We start from the raw sequence: 7,361 nt of genomic DNA on the forward strand, positions 1-7,361 counted from the left end.
TGGGGAATTACAAGTATGTATGCCGCCGACGGTGAACACGATCCGCGAATAATTGAATTTCCGAACCAAGTGCAAATTCTACCCCGATTTCGTTGTATTTTTCAAGGATATGCTCTCAAATGATGAACCATGGTCGTTACTCTTCCGTGGGTTATAGACCGTTGTCGTTGGTCCTCCCGAAATCCGTACATACATGTAGGCGGCGATACACGGTGCGATGGAGCAACAAATTCTATAATAGGAAGAAAAGCTAAGCGCGAAACCGCTGACCGTTGTACGTACGTACGTACATACAACATAACACCGGGGGCGACATTTCCAATACATAAATCAGATTATGCTTGTACGTGAGAAAAATAACAAAATATGGATAAAATAATACGCCAAATCAATCTACGGTGTACATCATACGCCTCGCAAGGTTGACTCTGACTCATTTTCCTGTACAAGACAATAGGTCTTTGAGTCAGAAAATACTATAGGTACCTATGTAGATACATATGTATGTATAGTTGAACGTAAGCAATGTAAACGTGAGCATATTTTCACTCGTCCCATAATCTACTTCGTCCATGACCGACTGATTCCGTCCGCTCGGCTGAAGACCGCGGGATTCTGATCAAGATTTGACGTTGGGTTCTACCGATATCCCCGTGTCCCCGTATCGTCGGTGTGATTATAGCTCACGTAATTCACTCTTGAATAAACTCGACGTATTTCGATCGCGGAATAATGTCGTATGACTTATTGCGTGGATGGTAAGGCGTACATACCTACCAGACGTAATTCTGATCAAACGTTTTCAAGAATCATGATCGAATGGAAGAATTTCCAAGGTCGAAAACGCAGGCAGGTGCGTCATCGTGGTTCATATTGCATAACCGCAGCGTCGGCAGCAGCGACTCAACATTATGTAGATTCCCACGCACGGAGCGCAATCGAGATAATAATCGATTTACAGGTATGAGATTCGCATGACACGCAAGCGTCTTCACGACGACGCTCCGTACGACCCACCGCTGTGGTACACCGACAGTGTGGAAATAAATTTTAGCTTCGAATCGGGTCTGACGCATCGCAATTCTTCTATTTTTCACCCGTGCTCTTATAATAATTTGGGAAAAATTTAGTTTTCCTTCGGCGATTACGTCCACCTAGGGCCTTGGGCGATTCGCCGTACACGTACATACATGGCGTGTGCGGGGGGGGGGTTTCTCTGGGGCGACATTTTGTACGAAGGGAGTGTTGAAAGTGGCGGTGGGTCGTTCGGTGAGTTGCTTTGATGATCGAACCCGCGGTTCATTCGTTTGAATCAGGCCAGCCCTCCCGAACACGGAGCTCAGCCGCATTTTACAGCTGATAAGCGCGCGTTGGATAATAAACAACGAGTAGGTGGCACGAGGGTGAAAAATTTTGGTGCTGCTAATGCAATGCGAGATATACCTGTACGTATACATCGGCGGTGAAACCGGGAATCGGACCGGGAGACCGCGCTATACCGTCGCAGGATGAAAGAAATACGAGGGAGCGGGATTGATCCCCGCGCAAGAACCGCAAGAACGTAGCCGGATCGGAGACCGATGACCGTTCTTCGGATTTCGACCCCTACAAATGGGATTGAGCTTTGTAAAATTTAGAATCCCGCGTTGTACAAAAACGCGTTATAGCTTCGGTCCGAAGTGTTTTTTCTTTCGACAAATATCGAATTCAAAATCTGGAATTATCGTCGATGTCACGTCCGCTTCGTTCGGACGTTGACCGCGTCCACGTGCCGATCATCGCGAAGATGCTTACAAAACGACGCTGCCGACAATCTGCTGACAAAGTCGCCGCCTCACGGTACAACAGCTGTTGTAAGTATGTAGGCATAGGTATACCTACGGGTATCAAATGTATACAAATATAGGTATATCGGCCGATGCAGTCGGAATCTCGGTGGCCTCGATTATGCGCCTATTCGTCGACCCACGTGTTAACCGAAGCGTTTCACCGCAATCGTTATTATATCGGAATGATTTATCGTTCGATCGGTTCTCGTTTCGGTATTCGGTGACGTATAACGTAATTAACTATACGCCATAGCTGTGCGTCTACTTACATTTGTTATTTCTCCAGGTTGAAAAACCTATTTTCATCCAAGCCCAGCGTCAATGGTGGACGATAGTTCCCTGGATCGAGATGAATATACGAGGAGCAGACCTGTCCACGTTTTACGTCGCCGCGTCGAGGGATGATTTCCTCGGTTCCTCGGGGGCATCTTTCGTTTCATTTTCTGTTTTCACGATTCGAGCTAAATACATAGCTCCAACTTCTGCGCTTCCATAGTCCACCTATGAAAGTTCTCTTTACTCTTTTCCGGCTTCTAACGAAAATTTCGACGTTTCACGTCAGAACTGTTTCGTGCGTCGATGTACGGGGGCTCCTTTCGTACGAGTTACCGCAGCTCCGCGATCATCCTTTCGTCTGCGATTTCCAAGTGGACACGGAGCGTTGCCTGTTCACGGTAACTCGACGCTTTGTATCCGTTCAATGTCTTCACCGATTGTAAATAATCCCAACAAGTCGGATTTCTTGTCACTCGATATTAACTTGAAGCAAAGAGCGGCGTTCGAAATCAACGTGGAATGTCAGTCACCGACATTCAACGGACGAACAAGCGATCGGTTAATTAAAATTATTACCGATCGCATAGAGACAGATTTGGCTCTGGTCTCGTTGATCCAAATTCGAACCGCAGCCGTCCCGTCCCGTAATTCGTACAAGAGGCGGGAGTCGGCGGAATTAGTTTGTACTTGGACTCTCTCGTTTTTGTCGTAACATTTTGCAAATGCCCTCCGAATTCTATTACCGTCGTTGTCCGCGATATTCCACACAATGGACTAGGACTATTCCGCCCCGTCGAAAGGATATACCGCAATCACCTGTTCACGTACGTGTCAACCTCCAACGCGTACGAGTCAAACTCAAAGTAATACACCGTCACGGAGCACGCGAGAATTAATTCATAGGTGAACACGATACGAATTATAAATGGATACGCGCGCGTGCAGGAAGACTAGGATGAATACACATCTACCGAATCGCACCCGTACGGTATGTATTGCGTACGTACTACGTAGGTACATGATTCGATTCGGTAGATTTCCTCGCGACGATGAAAACTGCTGCCTAGATATCAGGGTTGTGCAAAACTGTTGGCCGTGTAACCGCGATACTCTGAAAACCCTCGGTTGATGCGCTCGAACGTTTTTGAGAGTTATGCTTGGAGTTACGTGATACGCGGTAAGTAATTCGGCTGGTTGTATCGCACAGCGAATGATTTCATGAATGAAGAACTGTGGTTCGAAGCAAACGGTAGCAAGATGAAGAGATGAGATTAAAGCACTTACGACGGAGTTGGTGAACTACATAATGAAAAACAACGAAATAACAGTAAGCTACGTTGTAAGGGTAAAAATACCGTTACGCGCTCTAACGGCCCATCGCTTTATGTAGCACCTCTTCCGCAAAGGCAAAAAAATAAACGAATAGAAGAACAAATCAATTGACAAGATGACAAAATAACGCAAATGTTCTCATTTCCCATTTATGGAAGACTACCTCACCAGCAAAAGGTGTATGCACGTTGAAAGCCCGCAGCCGTTCAGTGAAACCCTTCGGAACGTTGTTGCCGCTTTCGAATTGATTGTGGAATGGTAACGCAAGTACGTACGTACGTACGTACGTACCTATCCGTCATACGCCGTCAGTTTGATTCGAATGTATGTAACGTACAAAGGTACACGCACCGAAACATCGCTATACGAGTGGTAGGTACATCACATTGAAAGGTGCAACGAACGCCTGGGAGGAAATTGGCCGTGCTGTGGTTCAGCGGCTCGAATCACTGAAATAGAAGTGTACGTACATCGAATACAACGCGTTGAGGCTATGGAGTGAGCGAGTCTCCCTGGTGAACGTAAGGAGAAAATTATCGAAAATACGACTCTGTATTACGTAGAAAGGGATGAGTACGTGCAAGATGGTTAACTTTCGAGCTTTGCGAAGTCAGTCACGGACTACCGGCTGCGAGAAAAAATCCATCGACTATTTCCATGAGCACTGCGGAGAAATGCATTTATACCGTAAAATTCTATTTTTCTCATGACTTGTTACTTGACCGCGCGGATAATGGTACGAGTATCGCAGGAGCGATTTTCACCAATTCGACCGGATATATCGTATGTATCGTTGATGGTTGCCCCTCGGTCGAAGCAGAAATATTGAGCAGAAATATCGAGATGTCCCTTTGGGGAAAATTCGTAGATCGAAAAAAAAAAAAATTTGTGAAATATAACCATGTGAAAATACAAGAAAAAATCACGGATCGAAAAATCAAACGACGAGTGAAACGAAATAAGGCGCGCGCGTGCAATGCCAGTGTACGTACATAAAGGGCTGAAAAGTTGGTACCTGCATTTTGTGCGCGGGAAAAAAACTAAACCAGAGTCGTAGAAGCATGGTCGAATGTCCGATGAAATAAAACGCGAAACGGTGATCGGAGTCCGACAAAGTGGCTAGCCGCGTCCTTCGCTCAATTGGACGGGTTCGTCTGACCGGCGATTTATTTCGCATCGGGAAATCTGGGCCAACGTCGCGAAGCCCTGACAAAATTGAAATCGTGACGCGACACGGCCTGCATTTGACATATACAATATTTTACAGAGCGTCGTGGGGTACGATTTTATCTCATTGTCAGTCGACGCAACTGACCAGACACGATGGGGACGGAAAACGCGGCAGAGTATCAAAAGTCATTCTACATCGCATGAGAGAATCCTATGGAAATCTCTCACTGGGAGCCAAGACTTCCAGATCAGAACCGAAGTTAATCGAAACACAAAATCGGAGAGAAATAGTTACAACCGAATGATGACATATCACCAAATCCACGGTGGACGTTCCATCAGCGCGCAGCCCGACACTCGATCAATAATCCGCTGGAGTATTGAAATGGAAATCCGATAGAAACTGCGATGTAATAATATCGCATTTCGCATCCTATCGTCGTTATTTCATGGTCTTTACACACGTACGTGCATGTGTAACAGCGCATTCGTGTCGCTATTCCAAAGGAGTGACCGTTGACGTATTATATTCAAGACGATTCGTGTAACACAAATAAAGCTCATCCCGCACGTATAGGAGCATAAGAGATGATAAGAGCGTTACGCAAGAGTTAATATCCTAATGGGCATGATGTGTACTTAAGGGCATCCATCGTTGTTCGATCGGGAAAATTGCCCGTCTCTCCGGTGTTACGGTAGACACGGTATGCCGTATGTCAGGCCTTTTTTATTCCTGTGGAATTTTCTCATTGTCAGAATATCTCGAGAACTAACAATGAGAAATACCTACTGCGAAGTATTTGTGAAAATTGTATTCTTCGTCGTTTTCTTATAATAATACATGAGCTTTACAGGATTGGTTCGAATGCACCACCAGTCTCCTCCGAGCGTAAGCCTCTCAGCGATCGACTTATATCCACATACCTACGTACATGTGCGTACAGGTTTGTACGTTGCCGCGTTTTAGCTCAAATTTCGACTCGAGCGGAAAACGGGAAGAATATACCGTACACGAGGCTCATTCTCAATAACGAAACGCATTCGATATTTCGTACGAGATTACTTTTTCGCGTTTGAAATCTATAATTACTTGATAATTCATTCGTTTGATCTCAACAAGGTAATAATATCGTCGCAATCGTGATACACCGATTGTGCATCGTGAATAGGATTTTCAATGTTAGAATCTCGGGAGTTTGGTGTATTGATGTATTCGAAACACCTTTGTCTCTTGTTACTCCACCGGAATATTTCGCCTGTTTTCATCCGAACCATGAAAGTATTTGTTGTGATTGAATCGGTCGCATCCCGCAATTACTTTGATTCCTAATCACGCCGGAGGGCAGAACTCATTCGTCAGTTTTTATCCCACCATCGTGTATTTCCTCTCGACAGGAAACGCCTGGTCGGGGATTCCGTGCAACCGATGGAATGGGTATGATTTGAAGTTAGGAAAAGCTCAGCACTTTTGATGATTCGGTGTGGTTAGAAAGAAGACTCCATCACAGGCCAGGTACGGAACGTAAAATGCTTAACAACACTTGGCACTTGGCAAAAGGAGAACCTATAAATTATATGTTCCAAGCCAAGCCTCGGAAAATCAGCTTGCTCCGGACAATCTCGTCAATATATTCTCCCATCGCACAGCCAAAATGGGATGTTGCAACCGAAATGTACGCAGGTATCCGGCATTCATAATTCTCCGGATTCTAGATTCTGTAGATTATCGAAATAATATCGGGTTATATTTCGCACCGAATGAGATGGTAAGCAGAAGTGAATCAAAAGTGATATTATCACGTTGCTATTACCGTAAAATAGATGCGCGCAGCCGCTACGCTTGCTCCGTACGTACAAAATGTATTATACGTATGTATGGATACGTACGTACGTGGTATGTACATACGCGCATACCGGTACACCAACCAAGTACGAACGTACAGTCAATGTACTAAGCATACGGAGCGACTACGTAGCGAGTAGGAATTATTTGGTACAGGTGTATGTATTTGAAAATAAGTGCAGACGGCAAAGCACCGCGTGCCATACTTTTACAATACGGTACGTGTAATGAATGGTACGGTGCGCCTTCCCCAGGCAAAACACAAATTCATGAATCCATATGGTACATACATGTGGTGTATTGTCTACGGACGTAGCGCCGCACAATACATAAAATATAACGACGTCACAGGTCTATGCCGCAGTTTGCCAAGGGCATGGGAACGCGAGGCGGTGGTAAACATTCACGGTAGCGTGAGTTTCCAACAAGCCAGGAAATGTACACGTAGTTGCAAATGGTTTAGCTAAAGCTATCCAGATATGTATATCTTTTGATTCGCATCCACACACGCACACGCAACACATTCATTCCTCTTTCTTCATTACAGATTTTCCCGCAACATTATAATCCGCCGCATAAGTTTCTATTATTAAGGAAATGAGTTTGAATTTATTATTCAATATTTTTACCCGCTGCATGACGTGCTTTATCAGAATGCGCATTTTCATTACGCTCGAGGATTTAATGGCCGATGGTGCGATAGATACCGCAATAATTACGTACCATTGGCTAAAAGTTACCATCACTAGACATTCCGGTGAGTGGAAGAAGAATGAAATGGAATAAACCGAATATGTGTGTATGGCCCCGTAAAAACTCTCCATAGTCGCATAAAGTACGCAACACTTGGTGCGAAGCGCGAGGAGAAAACATTGGCAAATATCAAAAGGAAAAAGTGAATTGCTCGGGTG

The sequence above is a fragment of the Athalia rosae genome, chromosome 2 (genome assembly GCF_917208135.1).
Source record: "Athalia rosae chromosome 2, iyAthRosa1.1, whole genome shotgun sequence".
Lineage (NCBI taxonomy): Eukaryota > Metazoa > Arthropoda > Insecta > Hymenoptera > Athaliidae > Athalia > Athalia rosae.